Below are 20,091 nucleotides of genomic sequence, written 5' to 3' on the forward strand. Positions count from 1 at the left end.
AGGCAATGCTAACCGATATGCCACTTGACCTATCTTCTCGAGAATCTCGAAAGGTCCAGTAAATCTAGGGCATAACTTGCCTCTTTTCCCGAAACGTTTAATCCCCTTCATCGGAGATACTCGTAAAAACACATGGTCCCCTACTCGGAACTCAACATCTCTGCGTTTCGGATCTGCGTAACTCTTCTGTCTGCTCTGTGAGGCAAGCATTCTAGCTTTTATTTTCTCTATCGCCTCATTGGTCCGCTGAACTGACTCTGGACCTAGGTATTTCCTCTCCCCTGTCTCATCCCAGTGGATAGGGGATCTGCATTTCCTACCGTACAGCAGTTCATAGGGAGCCATCCCTATCGTACTCTGATAACTGTTGTTGTAAGAGAATTCTATCAACGGTAGATACTTACTCCATGAGCCTTCAAAGTCCATAACACAGGCTCTCAACATATCCTCCAATATCTGAATTGTCCTTTCGGACTGACCATCTGTCTGAGGATGGAATGCTGTACTGAATTTTAGCTTTGTACCCATTGCCCGTTGCAAACTTTGCCAAAATTTGGAGGTGAACTTCGGATCCCTGTCCGAAACTATAGACTTCGGTACCCCGTGAAGTCTCACTATCTCTTTGACGTACAGTTCTGCCAACTGATCCACTGTGAACGTTGTTCTAACCGGCAGAAAATGAGCAGATTTCGTAAATCGGTCCACCACTACCCAGATGGAATCATACAAACCCGTGGTCCTAGGTAACCCGACCACAAAATCCATCGTGATACCTTCCCATTTCCATTCTGGTAGGGTTAGAGGCTGCAACAACCCTGCTGGTCTCTGATGTTCAGCCTTGATCTGCTGACAAGTGAGGCATCTCGATACGAATTCTACCAAATTCTTCTTCATACCGTTCCACCAGAAGTACGGTTTCAAATCTTGGTACATCTTGGTGGTGCCGGGATCCAGAGAATATGGAGTAGAATGAGCCTCCTCAAAGATCTCATTTCTAAGTTCCACACTGTTCGGAACACAAACCCTGGCTTTATACAAAAGCATCCCACTGTCTGACACTGAAAAGTCTTTGGCTTGACCAGCCAATACCTCATCTCGGATCTTCACTAACTCCGGATCTGTCATCTGAGCGACCTTTATTCTTTCCAACAGATCAGATTGCAGCGTCAAGTTGTGAAGCTGACCTATCACAAACTCAATGCTGGATCTAACCATATCCTCTGCTAGCTGAGGTGAGATCTGAACCATGCTAGCTACTTGCCCGGGACCCTTTCTGCTCAGGGCATCAGCCACTACATTGGCTTTTCCGGGATGATAGAGGATCTCGCAATCGTAATCCTTCACTAATTCCAACCAACGCCTTTGTCTCATGTTCAAATCTTTCTGAGTAAAGAAATACTTGAGACTTTTATGGTCGGTATAGATCTCACACTTCTCTCCATACAGGTAATGCCGCCAAATCTTCAGTGCAAATACCACTGCAGCCAATTCTAAATCATGAGTCGGGTATCGCTGTTCATAATCCTTTAACTGACGGGAGGCATAAGCGATGACCCGATCGGCTTGCATCAATACACACCCCAAACCCTGTTTGGATGCGTCACAGTAGACTACGAACTTCTCCTTGTCCGAAGGTAAAGCTAGTACCGGAGCAGTAATCAACCTCTGTTTCAGCTCCTGAAAACTAGCTTCGCATTTATCTGACCAGATAAACCGCTGATTCTTCTTTGTAAGCTCGGTTAGGGGCATTGAAATTTTGGAGAACCCCTCCACGAACCTACGGTAGTACCCAGCTAATCCCAAGAAGCTTCTGATCTCAGTCACTGTCTTCGGTCTCGGCCAATCCCTGACGGATTCAATCTTCCCGGGATCCACCTTGATCCCATCTTTACTTACAATGTGCCCTAGGAAGGACACTTGAGACAACCAGAACTCACATTTCTTGAACTTGGCGTAAAGCTTATGTTCTCGAAGTCGTTGCAGTACCATCTGAAGATGTAACTCATGCTCCTCTTCTGATTGAGAGTACACGAGGATGTCGTCGATAAACACAATCACACAGATATCGAGGAAATCCTTGAATACTCTATTCATCAGGTCCATGAATGCTGCAGGAGCATTGGTTAGTCCGAATGACATAACCAGAAACTCGTAATGTCCATACCTAGTGCGGAAAGCCGTCTTTGGAATGTCCTCCTCTCGGATTCTCAACTGATGATAACCCGAACGGAGATCAATCTTAGAAAAGACCGTCTTCCCCTGAAGCTGATCGAACAAGTCATCGATCCTAGGTAATGGATATTTATTCTTCACCGTCAGCTTGTTCAACTCCCTGTAGTCGATGCACATCCTCATAGATCCATCCTTCTTCTTGACGAACAAAACCGGGGCTCCCCAGGGTGACACGCTGGGCCGAATGAACCCTATGTCAAGCAACCCTTGGAGCTGAATCTTTAATTCCTTAAGTTCAGCTGGAGCCATCCTATACGGGGCTTTGGAAACCGGTTCCACCCCTGGTGCCAAGTCAATCACGAAATCAATCTCCCGCTGAGGTGGTAACCCTGGAAGTTCTTCGAGAAAAACGTCCAAAAATTCCCGAACTACTCTGATGTCCTCTGGCCGAATGGTGTCTGGCCGAGTGGTGTCCACCACCACGGCCAGGAACCCTAAGCACCCGCCGTGCAACAATTCTCTCGCTGACATAGCCGAGATCACCGGGATCCGAGATCCCTGAACTGAACCCACAAATACAAATGGTTCTTCACTTCCCGGTTGGAAGACCACCATCTTCCTTTTACAGTCAAAGCTCGCCGAATATTTAGATAGGAAATCCATTCCTAAAATAATATCAAATTCGACTAAGCTCATCTCTATCAGATCAGCGCTTAACTCTCTACCATCTATCCTCATCGGCATAGACCTAATCCACCTATTGGAGATAACCAATTCTCCGCCAGGTAACAGGGTTCCAAACCCTGATTCATATCTATCAAAGGGTCTACCCAACTTACTAAAGACTCTGGCCGCCACATAAGAATGTGTAGCCCCAGAATCAAACAGCACTGAATATAGCGAGTTGTTAATAGAAAGCTGACCTGTGACTACTGATGGGCTGGCATCTGCATCAGCCTGCGTGATAGCGAACACCCTGGCTGGAGTGGGTATCGCTGGAGCTCTCGGTGCCTCTGGTCAGAGCTGGGGACATTCCCTCTTGAAGTGTCCGGGCATGCCACAATGAAAGCATCCCTGACCTTTGCACTCGCCCCGATGATGCCTCTTGCAGATAGGGCACTCGGGATAGGAGAATCGGGTCTCAGTACCACCCAGACGACTCCCTCTGTTCTGGTTCCCCCGGAACCTCTTGTTCTGACTCGAGCCACCGGAAGCAGTGGGTGCTCTCTTCCTCTGATCAATGGCCGAACCACTACTCCCCCTGCTAAAGCCTGATGCAGGAGGGGTAGGAGCCCCGCCACCAACCGGAGTACTCGCTGATTCCGACATACACCCCACTGCGCCCTCAGCTCGCAGTGCCTTCTCCACCATCTGAGCATAGGTGGTACTGTCGTCGGTGGTGATCATCAAGTCATGCCTGATCTTGGGATTCAACCCGTCTAGATACTTCTCCTTCTTGCTGAAGTCGGTCGGCACAATTCCCGAGGCTAACCTCGCCAACCGATCAAACTGAGTAGTATACTCAGTGACACTCATGTTCTCCCGCTGGGTCAGGTGAACGAACTCTTTCCTCTTGGCGCTTCTGACCGCCTCATTGTAGTATTTCGCATTAAAGAGTTCCTGAAACCTTTCCCAGGTCATGGTGGTGACGTCATGGATCTGAGACACCATGTCCCACCATACCAGGGCGTCCTCCTGGAACTGAAACGTGGCGCACACCACTCTGTCGTTACCGGTGACACCCATGAAGTTCAAAATCTTGGTGATCACCGTCAGCCACTGTTCGGCTTTCATCACGTCCGGACCTCCCGGGGAATACCGGAGGTGCTTGCTTCCGAACCGCTCATACAATGGTTCCAATCTATGGGCCGCCACCACTATCTCGGCACAGGCGGCGAGGCGGGTGCCACTTTGGAACTACGGGCACAGAACCGGCAGGAGCACCCCGCCGTCTCAACCTACGAATCTCGAGGTCTTGCTCTTCGATCCGGGCTTGCATTTCCGCAAACTGCAACTCCCAGTTCGGGGCTCCCTGATCGGCTGGGGGAGCCTGGGCAGCCTGTGGCGGGTTCTCAACACCCCGGCCACGAGCCCTGCCTCGGGGACCTCTACCACGGCCCCTAGCAGGTGGGGGAAACTGAGCTCCCTGTCCTTGATTCGACCCTACGGAGTTGCCCTGACTCCTGGTAGTCCGCCTGGCGTCCATCTAGTTAGAACCGCCTGCGAAACCAAGAGTTGGCATATCAGGTCGTATTCAAGGCGAGCTTACTAATGCCGCTTAATTTGGAAATTAGAAACGAAACATGCGCCTATTCTACTATCAGGCTACTAACATGCTTCCTAACAGGCTTTTCTTTTTCATAACTGAATAAAATAAACTACCAAAGCAATAAAGGCTTACTGAACCGTGAACCGAGCTAACTGCTGATGATGATTGTACATGTCGTGACGATCTTCGGAAGACAACCTGGCGGCTCTGATACCAAATTGTAACACCCTAACTACCTTAGGCGTATTACGTGATTTTTAAACGTACTGTGCAGCTCGTTGCTAATCAACGAGGTTTATGGAAAAACGTGATTAATTAAAATTTTGCTTTTTTAATTAAACTTATAAACCATATTACAAAAGACTCGGGATCCCGATTTATAAAATCATTTACAAAAGTTTAACTGTTTAACTATTACATCAAAATAAAGTCGTCTAACGACCAGTTACAAAAACTCAGCCTTGCTGTCCCGAGGATCGTACGCTCCAGGCCTAACCGCCCCGACATGTACAATCTCATAAGCTCGCTCACGGTCCATCAGCTATAGCCTTGCCTTTACCTACACATGAACATAAACTGTGAGTCGACAGACTCCGTAAGAAAAGCATAATAATATCATACATAACTCTAACTGCCGTGTCCAACACGATACTGAGTCCCGCTACTGCCATGTCCAACATGGTACTGAGCCGCTACTGCCATGTCCAACATGGTACTGAGTTTTGAACGTTCATTGGGACGGTACTATTGACAAGTATCCTCTTGATCGGTCGAACCGGTCATACTCCGGCTGCTGGTCATACTCCAGCCTGTACCGACGGGATAGGTCAATAGCACTGAACCACCAACCAAGTGTCAGCCTGATCGGTCGAACCGGTCATACTCCGGCTGCTGGTCATACTCCAGCCTGTACCGACGCGACAGGGTTGGATGGTTCGAAGCCTATATACATAACTAATGTAATCTAGCAGGCTTCCTACATGCACGCTAAACATGTAATCTACATATGCATACTGTTATACTAATCTTACCTGGATTCCGATTTCAGGTGTGCCGGTCAACCTGACTGGAACTGAAGCTGAGCGGCGGATTACTGGCTCCTAAACCATAAAAATCACAACGCTATAAGTGACACGCTAAATCACTTCCCGGGGACTAAAACTTGGAACTAAAAGTTTCCCTATCGATAAAAAGCATGGCAATACCCCTAAAAACATAAAAACGAGGAAAACTAGGGTCCCTGAATTTTCCCCAACCGGTAGACCGGTTGCCCAACCGGAATTCCGGTTCTGGAAAATTCAGAACCCTCATCCGGAATTCCGGATGCACAACCGGAATTCCGGTTCCTCGCAGGCAGCCAACCAAAATTATCATAACTCGACCAATTCAACCCCAATTGGTTCCAAACTTTCCAGACCTGCTCTAAACACCCCAAAGAACAAATCTAAGGCCTCAAAACCACCCAGAAAACACATAAGCAAAAATCACCATTGGAGCTCAAGCTTTGAGTTCCAAACTCAAGCTTGAGCAAATCCACCTAAACATGCATTCCACTAGCTTAATTCTACTCAATCTAGCATAATATCACCTCTGAAAACTATTAGAAACAACAGCAACATCACAGAACAGATTCACAATATTTTCCTTCCAAAAACCACATTTTTGCATAGAAAACTCAAAGCTTTGAACAACCTAACTAACATGCTTCAAACAACTCAATTAACATCAATTAAACATGCTTTGAACCTCAGAAAATAACAACCAAACACAGCAATAATAACAGCCACAAAAGCATGCATTTTACTCAACTTTTTCATCATTTTTTTCATAATTTTAAGGAAGAAATCAAGAGAGCTAACCTAGCTTGGAAAAATGCTTATATTTGGATGAGAATCCACTTGAAAATTTGAGCAAAACCCAGCTCCAAGCACCCACATGCACAGCCGAAATGGAGAGGAAAAAGGGAGCTTTTCTTTTTCAAAGTTTTCCAAATTTTTGATAAGTGTTGAAAATGAAAGAAAATAAAAGAATGAAGCCACTTAACTATTTTATTTCAGCCATTAAAACCCATAAAATAACTATTTAAATTCAAATAAACAATTCAGATAAGACAAAACACTAATGGGGCAAAAAGACCATTTTGCCCCTTCACCATAAAATCACATAAATCATACTAAAGGGGTATTTTTGGGAAATTCTAAATTCCCGGCCATTCCCGACATTCCCAATGTCTAAAACCCGTCCCCAAACTACTAACATACTAAGTTGTGATTTCTACTGAGCCAAACGCCGAGTTCCAAAATACCGGGCACCGGAAATGCAAAATATGAAAAACTACTGATAACATAATCATGCATTTCAGAATTCCATAAATAACAGTAATAAATTATTTAAATAGCTATAAATAATTTCATAATTAAACATAAACAACTGCTAATTTCCAAATTAACTAAGCGGGCTTTACAGTTTATATATGCATGCTTGAATTATGTTAAGCATTACCAACACTTGTATGAATAAGTTATAGAGTGCATTGGTATAGTGATTATTGTGATTGTGAGTACGATACAGTGATACCAACACAAGCATGGGAAAATGCTAAGGTGTGTGGTACATCACTCAGTGTTACTCAGTAATCGGGTTAAACCCTACCAACACTCGTACAGTGAGGTACGATGTGTATGTGGTATAGTGGTTGTACCCTGGTATTGAACGTTCATACTCATCTGTTAAGCTCTGTAAATAGGTGTATGGGCGCCTATTTACAGGTCGGAAATTATATGGTAGGTTATATGCATTTCTTACTGAGTCTGTTGACTCATAGTTTCTGCTTCTATGTGTAGGTAAAGGAAAGGCGAAGGCTGAACAGGAGTGAACCTGAGCTCGGGTGAGATTGTACATGTCAAGCGGCACGACCTGGAGTGTTCGGTCTCGGGACATCTGGGAGTTGTATTTTGAAAGTCGCTGTGCGACCTGAAAATTATGTATTTTGAAATGTAAAGTTTAAACAGTAAATTCTACAAAGTTTGAAATCGGGATCCCGGAAATTTGTAAATATTATATTATATTACAAAGTTTAATATTTAAAGCAAAAGTTTTAATTTAACACGTTATTCGAGAAATTTCTTTGATTAGTAAAGATTGCACAATAATTTAAAAAGCACTGTAGCGTGCCTTAGCATTAGGGCGTTACATTATGCATCCTCGATAAAATATTGCATATATCCTGATGATTATGCGTCCTCAATAAAATCTTGCATATATCCTGAAGATTATGCAAACGTAATATTCATTATATAGTTGATGGATATATAATGAAAGAGATGAATACATATTTATATATATGTTCTTGTATTCTTTGAGGACAATGAAAAGTAATCTAATATCGATATAGATTTTGACAAACATTTCCTGAAGTAAATGTTTTATATTTGTCAAAAAAAAAAATGATTGTATTTATGTGAATACAACTAAAGAATCATTAAAAATGATTATTTTTGATGCAATTTTATAGTGGGTTTTGAATATCCAAAAAGAATGTTAAGAAAATTGCATTGAAACATCAAAGTATAAGAATAACAATGAGCATGACTAATGTTATTTAAATACATGAGGCATGTATTTATTGTTCATCATTCACTGCAGAGAATGATACGAATTGAAGTCAATTACTTTTAAAGATTCCTCGTATTAGTCATGTTATTATACATTGTTATTACTTGCAATGTTGGAAATTATTGAATCTGACATATATTAAAGATTAAATTTAGCATACATCTTGGAGACTATGCAAAAATTGCATTCATATATTCTTTGAAATATCGTAAAAGAAATTGTTGAATAATTTCTTATATTTTTATGGATGAACAAGTAATAAATTTTTAAGAAATTTATAATAATGTTCTACTTGTTCAACGTCATTCCCCGAAGTGAATGTAATGATTTTAAATAATCAATGACATTATTTACTACTCAAATATTTTCAGAAAAAAGTGGAAACAACCAAAAGATGAGATACCACACACAATCAAAGTGCATGAAATCTATATACCATGTGTGGAATTGAATAATAGTGGTTGCGTACCTGTAGTACAGACACACTTATAATCAAGATAAAAGTATACTTGATTATTTAATAGAATGTGAATTGTACAAACTTATTGTACATTTAGAATATTTAAATATCATTACCTAAAGAGAATGAATAGGCATGAAATTCTATTTCAAAGAATATAGATTTAACATATATTGGTAATGCCAGAAGCAAATTAATATATACATATTTTATTATTTCTTGAAATCAATAGTTTCAAACTATTGTTGGTACATGATATGTAAATATATAGTTACTATATAATTCAGTTTGCATATTCCCAAAAGTGGATATATAATTTACTAATATTTGTTAGTGATCCAATATAATTAAAGTGATAAAGAATCACAAAATGATTAGTTGAAAAGCTTCCTGAAGAAGTCTTACATACAATTGCTACTTTGAGTAGTAAAATGTCTTTGTATGTACCTAGATGTGTAACTTTTATCTAGTTTTGAAAGTGATAATAAATAACTTATTATATGTACTTGTTGTACATTTAAATATATAATATATCAAGTCATGATAATTAGACTGATGAATAGTCTATTAATAAATTAGACGACTTGTTAAAAAGATATCAGGAAAAATGAATGATATGTTATGGTTATATCTATTTGACCATTACAATAACATGATGAAGTTGTCATGTATCTTTTAAATTATACACATCATTGAATTGATGATAATGATTCCTGAAGAGTGTATATGTTTTGGAGAATAATATAATTATATTATTCGTGTATATAAAAATGAAACTTGTAATGATTATGTTGTAATGAATTTACATTACATTTTGAAAGTTTCATTGAAATACAAATTATAGTGAACCTGAAGTTCATGAATTGAATTATTTTGACATGATCAATTATATGCAATAAATTGTCAAAAAATTTGACTAAATTTTGTTGAAGAACCAGAAGATTCTTCTCATTGTTAATTTATAAGGCTCAAAAGAAGAATGTGCATATATTTGCACATAGAAAATATTTAAATTATATTTCCTTAACAATCTTGAGCTATTGTTAGATTTTTATTGCATAGTTTCTTATCGATGTGATAAGATCATATAATCATGCATTTACAAAATGTGTAAATTTATGTATTTCTAACTATACACGTATGACTCATTCTTAGAAATAAATTTAGTTCATAAGGATTGAACTTGAAATTGAAGTTTATTGAACCTGAAGTTCAATGTCATATAGTATATATGAGTTTAAACAAATATTGATTCATTGTGATATACTGAAATCCCTACAGGTATATTAATATTATTAGATATCACAATTTTTAAAAATTCTCTCGATCAGGGGGAGAGAAGCAGTTAGGATCGATGATAATTTTTGAAAAATGATCCTTGCACATAGTATATAAGAACAATATAGTTCAAAATGATATATACCAACTACAAATCAATATTATTCAAAGTTGAGATAGAATGAGTTGAAAACGCCTGAAGCGTAAATAAACATTGTAGAAATTATTAATAAATGTTCATTTGATTTGCCCTGAAGTTGTTAAATCTAGAGGTACTCATGGAGATACCTTAATGTTATAAAGTATTAAAATGATAACCGTGATGAAAACGGTACTCGAAAAGACTCCCAAGAGAAGTTAGACATAACACATTTGATCATAATTGAATCCCTGAAGTGATTCTATATAGGTACCTATAAATGATAAACATATTTGAAAAATATGTAATTTAAAGAGATCTCTATAAGTTATGTCAATATGGGAGGAAATTATCATTTATTGAAATTTTTGTCGACAATAAATATTGAATGTTTGCATATGCAATAAACTAACATGAGATAGCAAGGATCATGGTATTAGATTTGTCGAGAATCATCGACATACATTTTGATTTTTGGCCAAAATATTATGACGAAATCAAGGTAAATTTACTCACATAAAGTGAAGTAAGACCTGTAGGGTGTGTAAATAAATATTTCTAATGAGAAATTTGCATATATGTGTTTGTACATAATGAATTGTTGTACAAAGTTTGCATAGACATGAGATTGATTGAAGTAAGGCTTAAATATTGAGAAAATACAATCATGATTTGATTATAGCCTAGAATATATTTTATGAGGATTTATAAGCGTCACATAAATGTTGCAACAAAAGGTTATTTATTTGGAGCTCCTAATATAGTGAGAATTTGAAATAAGCCTTATCTAAAAATTCTAGAAGAATTTAATACATGTCTTAAGTGATATAAATTCAAAGTCGCGCGCACTATATGACAAAGATCTTTGTATGAAATAAAGACATGTAAGTAAATTATTATTTGAAAAATACCTATGGTTGTCTATGCAATATAAATACGTAAATTATACGTTGTGATAGACTCTTGAAGAGTTTTTGATTAATTGAAGAACAAACTTTTATTTCTTTTGTATTTTGAGAAATATTAATGTATAAAGTTTGTTCATTAGTATTGACTTCATATGTATCAAGAATTATAGATATATGATCATTTGATATGGAAATTAAGATCATAAAACAAGATGGAATAAATATATGGTCTTGGAGTACCATCATTGTCACAAATGAAAATTTATAGTACCATTAATGTGTTATGTTCATATCTACTTGAAATTTTAAATTTTCGTATGAACAAAGTTGTGTACACACATGAATGATACAATTAGTTGGATAAAGACTAATGTCCACGGACCCCTCATCTATAATTTAGAAGTCCATACATACTCTGGAAGAGTTATAGAAAATGTATGATCAAAGATTGTATATGATGATATTTTGAAAGTGATAACAATAATCTCATGAGATCTATTATCACCAAAAGAATTATGGATCATATGTGCATGAGGGGGAGACATATTTATGTTGCACTCTTTTTCCCTTAGTTTAGGTTTTGTCCCACTGGGTTTTCCTGGAAAGGTTTTTAACGAGGCAACTTGCAAATAATTATGAATATGAAATATATATTGTACTCTTTTCCCTAGCTCAGATTTTGTCCCACTGGGTTTTTCTTGCAAGGTTTTTAACGAGGCAACTATAAATCATGTTAACATACTTGCATTTTATGAAGCAAGTAGAGAATGTGTGTGAGTGAGATCATTGACATAGCATATTCGGGAAACATATGGATTGCACTCAATAAAGAAGTATCAACCCAAGCAATTCTCTATGGATAATACTGCTTGCATCGTTCAACTAAAAGGAGGTACATTGAAGGAGATAGAGTTAGAACACATTTCACGAAATTCTTCTTTATACGCTTCAAGAAAATGCATATTGGTGTTCAACATATTCAATCAAGTGTCAATCTTACAAACTTATTCACAAAGTTATTACCAACATCAACATTTGAGAAGATGGCAGACAAGATCGAAATTCGTCGATTAGAAGATCTCCACAAATGCCTAAATGAGGGGGAGTTAGTTTACACTATACTCTTTTTCCTTTGATCAAGTTTTCAGCAAGATTTTTAATAAGACAGTTATTATGGACATCCAAGGGGGAGTGTTATAAATATTAATAATTATGTGGATGTCCAAATCTTTTATTTATTACCATTAATTGTAATTAACATTCCTCTTTTCTTAGTTTCCCTTTTTCTTAGTTTCTTAATATCTCACTCTTGTATTTGTATAAATAGGGGTTCACCCCATTGGAATAAATAACTCAAAAATTCTCATTCACTTTCTCTTTCTCTCTTCATCTTCTACTTCTTTCTTCTCATCTACTTTATATTATTTTATAATATTAACTACTATAAATACATACGATACACACACATATATATTTTTCTTGGGTGTGATTATTATTACTATTGTTAAACTTCTTCATAGACATTGTCTTTGTGGTTGAGATGATAATGTTGATGATGATTTCTTCTCCATAGACATGGCATTTTAATTTTTTCCTGTCATTGTTTTTGAAAATAAAAATAGAGAAAAAAAAAGTTTAAAAAATTGAAAGAGAGAGAGAGAGGAGTGTGAGGAGATCAAGTAGAGAATAAATTATATTTATAGAGAAACTATTGCATGAGTGTGAGATGTTATATAGAAGAAAAAAAACTTGAAAGGTAGGTAGAAAAATGAAAAGACTTTGAGGAATTCTAATAATCAAAGTGGAGTGGAAAAGTCTGTTGTTGGTATTCTTCTTCCGAAATTAATGTTCAAAACTCATGATTTACATATTGATTATAACTATATTATTATATGAGCATTGCTATTAGGCACCAGTGGTGCTTAGCACCTTCTCGACATGTCGCGTTGCGATTGGTTAGCGATACTCTCTAAAAGCTATTACATTAAATTATATGGGACCCGATACTTAGTTGGACCAATAGCGATATTGACACGTAGGAAGGTGCTAGGCACCACTGGTGCCCTTTAGCATTTCTCTTATTATATTGATATGATTTTTAAAAAAACATAGGTGTCTGTTTTTAATTAAAATTTAAAATAGGTTAAAAGTAACAAAAAAAACTGTGCAGATTTATTATTAATACTTACAAAACTAAATTAAATAGCAATAAATTAGAGTAAAAACAAAATTAATATACGTTTTCTTTAAATTTTTATAATAATAAATTTGTTAAGGAAAACAGTAAATGTAATTATTAATTAATAAAGAGGTCATTTCAAAAAAAAAAAATATATATTTGCAACTGCAAATATGAAACTGAAAAGTTTCCCATACATTTTTTAAGATTTTTTAGTGGATACGTTACATTATCATATTACAATATAATTATTAAAGTATCCATATTAAATGAGAAATACTAAAAGGTATCAGTGGTGTTTAGTACTTTCCTACTTGTCAATATAGCTTTTGGTCTAATTAAATATCGGATTCTATATAATTTAATATAATAACGTTTAAGAAATATCGCTAGCTAATCGCAACGTGATATGTCGCGAAGGTGCTAGGCACTACTAGTGTCTAATAGCAATGCTCTATAGTAAATATATTATGTTTGTTAGTGAGCAGTTAATATTTGATTTAATAATGAGGTATTACTTCATATGATTTAATGTAATTACTTTAGTTGTTACTATTTGATGTAAGGGTGTATTACTATAATCTGATTTAATGTTATTTTTTCAGTAGTTACTATTTGATGTAAAAACTGGGTATTAATACTCATTTTTATTATCTTAAATATGACTCTTGAAGAATTATCAAAAAATAAATATGACTCTGGAAGGTTTATAACTATCTAAAAGTATTCACTTACAAATGTACATTTTTTCTTAACTCATATAAAGTTTGATGTATTATTATACTTTTTCTTATCTTTAGGGATCCTACTTCCTACAAATTCATTACTAATTATTTTACTAAGAATTTCTTTTCTTAATATCATATTAAGTAATTAATACTGATTATTTTTTTTTGCTACCATTCAAACATTCTAAACTCAAGCATGTATTGCTATATTATTTTTGTTTTGTTACCAACCAAATATTCTAGATTAATAGCTGACCAAAAAAAAAAACATACCCTTCTCTTCAAAACTAAAAAATTGTTCAAATGCAATATCATATTGAAACATTATGTAACGCCCTAATGCTAAGGCACACTACAGTGCTTTTTCAATTATAGTGCAATCTTTGCTAATCAAAGAATTTTCTCGAAAATCGTGTCAAATTATAACTTTTGCATTAAATATTAAACTTTGTAATATAGTAAAATATTTACAAGTGCCGGGATCCCTTTTTTTTTTTCAAACTTTGTAAAATTTACATTTCAAAATACACAAATTTACAAGTCGCACAGCGACTTTCAAAATACAACTCCCAGATGTCCCGAGACCGAACACTGTAGGTCGCGCTGCTTGACATGTACAATCCCATCTGAGCTCGGGTTCACTCCTGTTCAGTCTTAGCCTTTCCTTTACCTATACATGGAAGCAGAACTGTGAGTCAACAGACTCAGTAAGAAATGCATATAACATATCATATAATTTCCGACCTGTAAATAGGCGCCCATACACCTATTTACAGAGCTTAACAGATAAGTATGAACGTTCTAACTAGGATACGACCATGTACCATGTACCACATGCACTCAGTATGCCTTCGTTACTAGTGTAGGTAGGGTATGACCGCACCTTGAGTACTATCTAGTGTTGTACCACAGACACCTTATACCTTCCCATACAAGTGCTGGTAACACCATAACGTACTTCCAAACATCATACACCTTACCAATGCACTTTGAACCGCAACCATACAAGTGTTGGTAGTGTATGAATCACAACAAATAAGCATGTATACATATTAACACATACATACATTCAGATAATCACATCATACATTATACACAGTTCTTACCTATTTTCCGAATTCAAGTGTGCTGGCCGACCTGAACGGAAATCTCGTGCTAGATGGATGCCCTAATCACAATAATTGTAACATAGATGAGTGACTCGCTAAATCACTTTCCGGGACTTAAACTTGAAACTAAAAGTTTCCCTATCGATAAACCACATGGCAGTACCCTAAATATCTCAAAATTGGGAAAAACTAGGGTTCCGAAAATTCCCCCAACCGGCAGACCGGTTCCCAACCGGAAGTCCGGTTCTGGGTCACCAACTGGTTGACCGGTTGCCACAGGTCCCCCAGAACCGGAATTCCGGTTATGTGCTGGGAACCCGAAAAATCTCCCCTATGACCTCAAAATTCAACCAAACTTTACCAAACTCTCCATGTAACGCCCTAATGCTAAGGCACGTTACAGTGCTTTTTCGATTAAAGTGCAATCTTTGCTAATCAAAGAATTTTCTCGAAAAACGTGTCAAATTAAAACTTTTTCATTAGATATTAAACTTTGTAATATAATAAAATATTTACAAGTGCCGGGATCCCGTTTTCAAACTTTGTAAAATTTACTTTTTAAAATATACATTCCAAAATACACAATTTACTGGTCGCACAGCGACTTTGAAAATACAACTCCCAGATGCCCCAAGACCGAACACTCCAAGTCGCGCTGCTTGACATGTACAATCCCATCTGAGCTCGGGTTCACTCCTGTTCAGTCTTAGCCTTTCCTTTACCTACACATGGAAGCAGAACTGTGAGTTGACAGACTCAGTAAGAAATGCATATAACATATCATATAATTTCCGACCTGTAAATAGGCGCCCATACACCTATTTACAGAGCTTAACAGATGAGTATGAACGTTCAAACTGTTGGGTTTTATGCCCTAAATAAAACTCTTTACAATCTGATTAGTTATCAATATAAGAAATTTGAAGTGATTGATGTTTGCATGAAATTTACATGCTAATGGTTTAAATATGTTTATTACATTCACACACACAAAATTAGTTAAATCCAGATCATATGTTTATTCACAATTACAGTATCGTCAACACAGTGGAATGTGATTGTGATCATATGAATCAAAAGACTTGGTCCCTGTTTCATCAGTGTTATTGGATTTACACTAATGTGATAATCAGCGATGATGTGTACTTACACTTGGAGTAAGTGTTATGTTCTTTCCAGGACATTAGTAAAGTATACTAGTTTCGAATGTATGGAGTATACATTAGACTGGACCGATATTGCAACTAAGTTAAGATATTACAAACTTACCGTTATACATATCTTTCCAAGTCAATATCAGTAGTTGATCTTAAGATTAAAAGAATCTAAATCCTGATATGCTTAGGCTCAACTCAGGAGTCCTATTCATGTTCTTTGATTTATTAGTTAAGCCTACTTTTGGGTCAGGGTGATACGTATATTTTGGGAACATGATAGTATGATTGAGTGGGAGTGCTGAACATAAATATGGAATCTATAGCTTCTACTGGTGTATAGAAGTCAAGTGATGATTCCCTTCGAGCTTAGCAAATAGAAGTAAATGGATGAGCTCTTGTTTAACTGACTAATTATTAGATCACTAAACACCATTTACAGGTAGCTAAGTGTTTTAAGGGGCAAAATACATTGAGGGGTGAGAACGGTAAAGAAATCCCATCTCGATGTAGATCATCTATATAGAGGATCTTTAAATCACAATAAGATTATAACAATGGTTAAATGAGATAGTATATTGATATCGTGGAACATACAATATGCTCTATATAAGTCTGAGAGTGCAATTCTAAGTTCTAAGAGTGGATTCAACGAAGAATTAATAAGTAGGAATTTACTTGGTAAATTTGGTTCACTTATTGGAAGCTCAGCATATAGATCCATGGTCCCCATTCTAGTTGAGAACATTCTACTTGTAAGACTCATTAATTGATTCGTGATTGATCAATTATAATTCTAAAGTTAGACTATGTCTAATTATATGAATTTTCACTAAGCAGGGGTGAAATTATAAAGAAAAAAGTTTCTAGGTTTATTTATTTATTAATGGACTTTATATGTCTAATTAATAATTAAATTAAATGACAATATTATTTAATAATCTATTTTAGTTATTAAATAATTAGTTTTGGCATTTAAAAGGTTAGAATTGGAAAATTGGCGTTTTTGAGAAAATAGAGATAAAATTTGATAAAACTGCAAAATCAAGTGAGGCCCATTATAACACCATGGCCGACCACTTATTGTGGGATTTTAAATTAATATTTTCATTATTTTAATGCCAAATAATTCCTAACCTAAAACTAGTAGTTGCCTATAAATAGAAAGTGATGGCTCAGTCACATAACATGCTTTCATAAGTTTTCACAAGCCTTTCTGACAGAAATTTCTCTCTTCAGAAAAACTGAGCCTTCCCCACTTTCTATACCTGGCCGAAACCCTCTCTCCTCTTTTCTCCTTCATCAATTTCGACCCTAGTGAAAGAGTAAGTGGCCACACACAGCAAGCAGTAACTCAATCATAGATTGGAAGACTGTGAAGGATCAAACTTGAAGAAGAAGGACATTCTAGCTCAGATCTTGATTATACTCTGCTACAGAAAGGATACAAGGGTTAGAGATCTGAGTGGAAGGAGACATTAATTCTGCTGCATCAATGTAAGGTTTTCTTAACTTTATATGTGTTTAATTTATCGTTTTAGAAAGTTCATATTTAGGGTGTTTAAACAACATACTTGTGAGTAGATCTAAGATCCTGTTAAAATAAATATTCTAACAACTGGCCTCAGAGCCATGGTAATTGATTTACTTACGTGAAATTTGGACTTTAAAACGATTGTTTGTTTGTTTTTGGATGGTATCATGTTGTATTGAGTGTAATTTGATGATTGATTGATGTTTGTAAATTTTCATGAAACATAATAGCGATTCTGTTTGTGGAATTATTTTTATTGGATAGTATGGAAAAAATTAAGCAAGTTACTTTTTTACAGAACTCAATTTTGATTTAATTTGAATTAGTTATGATTTTTTGAAGATTTGAAAAAATCGGAGCTGTGCTGAAATTTTCCTGCGATCGCGAAAACTGTCCGTACACCTCACATTTTTTTTCGTTTTTCTTCGTTTTTTCATGCTTTTTCATGGAATTAACTTCTGATTTTTTGTATAGTTTTGTATTTATAGATTTACTATTCCTAATTCAATTCTAATTATCATTATGAATTAATTTAATATTTTTTAAATTTAATTTAAGATATTAGTGTAATTTGAATTTTAAAATAGTAAATATCTATCTTATTGCTTAATTATCTATCTTATTTTTAAATTTGATTATATCTTATCTTATTTTTAAATTTAAGGTCAGATTTTAAATATTTTTTTTTTAAATTAAATCTTTTTTAAATAATTTGACCTTATTTAAATTTAAAATAAGATAACTATAATCATGTAATTTTAAATAGATGTAAGATATTTTGCTAACTTTTAAACTTTGTTATTTTATTTAAATTAAATTTAAAATCTGAAAAAGATATTTAATTTATCTTTTTTAATTTTTATTTAATTTTTGTTTATAAAATAACATTTAATTTTTCAAAATTGTAGGTTTAATTTTAAATATTTTTTTTTAAAATAATTTCGAAATTTAAATTATTATTTTTTTAATTTGGAAAATAAATATTTATTTTTTTTATTTTCGAAAATTAAATTATTTATTTTTTTAATTAATTTTTTTTTATTTAATTATTAATTTCGAAATTTATTTATTTAAAATTAAATAAATCCTACTTCCAACTATCCAGCTAACCTTGTTGCAGGAGTATGTGGTTTTAGCTTGTGTGTAAGTTTTCAAAACCTATTATTACTTGATTGCAAATAGCCATGGTTACTTTTTGCCAGATCTAATGATCTGATGGCTCCCTTGGTCAAGTTAATAATTTGTAACAGGTAAATTTTACAATCTTCTTTCATCTGTGTATGACCTAGCAACATGATAGGATCCATCCAAAGTGTGCTTGTGTGAGCCTATATGTTTATTTTGTTTTAATATAGATGCATATAGGTTGTTGCTAAATAAAATGTCACACCATGATAGATTTTATTTAGGTCAATTTAGTTATTGGACCTATTCAATTAATAACAGTTATTCATTTTAAGGTTAAATTCCTCTCTTTTGGGCCTTGTGTGAGAGTTGGGAGCCATAGAAGTGGGTACGACATACTGAACCCAGCACCCCCTCACATGAACTACCCCAATTGTGAATGCCCATTTGCCTGATTTAAATAACTGTACTAGGTTAATTATATTAGTTTGACCTAATAAAATTGAATTAGCAACATAATTAACTTTTAAAATATATGAAAATTTATTTTCATTTTAATATTTTAAAGTTAATTTTAAGAAAAACACTTTTAGTTTAGATATTATTTCTAGACAAACTATTTGTATTTTTCTTGTATTTAATTAAATATAGAATTTTAACTAACTAAGATTCTTTCTGGAGCTTATTTAGTTAAATATGCCTATTTAAGTTATAAATTAGTTGTATCAACTGATTTTTCTTATCTAACTTAAATTTGAATATTTTATTTAAATTTTAAATCAAGTTGAGGAATCCTAGGCATTAGTTATTAAAGATTCTTAAGATATTTTTTAAGTTAATATCTTTTCGAATATTAACTTAAAATGGAATATTTTAGATATTTTTTAGGTTAATATCTTTTCGAATATTAACTTAAAAAGATATCTTCAAATTAAGTGGTTACAACTTAATTTTTGATATTTAATTAAATCTAAATTTGAAATTATTTAAGTTTTAGATTTTTTCTATATAACTTAAATTAGATATTTTTCAAATTTTTTGAAAAGATACTTAGTCAAATAAGATATTTTCTAATATTTAAATAGGAAAATATTATACTTTGTGAAATTAATTATTTAAATAATTAATTTTGGTACAATTTTATTAAGTATATTTTTCCTAGTATTAAACTAGAAATAAATAATTAAGCCTTCTCTACACTTAATTATTATTTCTTGAATTTAATACATTTAATTAACTTGAAAAATCTAAATATCTAAGTTGATTTTCATCATGATAATTAAATATTTATTGATTTTTCATGACACTTAATTAAATAGAAAATTATTTTTAGGTTGAAATTTAATTTTTCAACTTAAATTTAAATAATTTTCAATATATATATTTTTCTTTATTTTCTTAATCAATTTCGAAAAATGCAT

Source organism: Cannabis sativa, chromosome 3, assembly GCF_029168945.1.
Source record: "Cannabis sativa cultivar Pink pepper isolate KNU-18-1 chromosome 3, ASM2916894v1, whole genome shotgun sequence".
Classification (NCBI taxonomy): Eukaryota; Viridiplantae; Streptophyta; class Magnoliopsida; order Rosales; family Cannabaceae; genus Cannabis; species Cannabis sativa.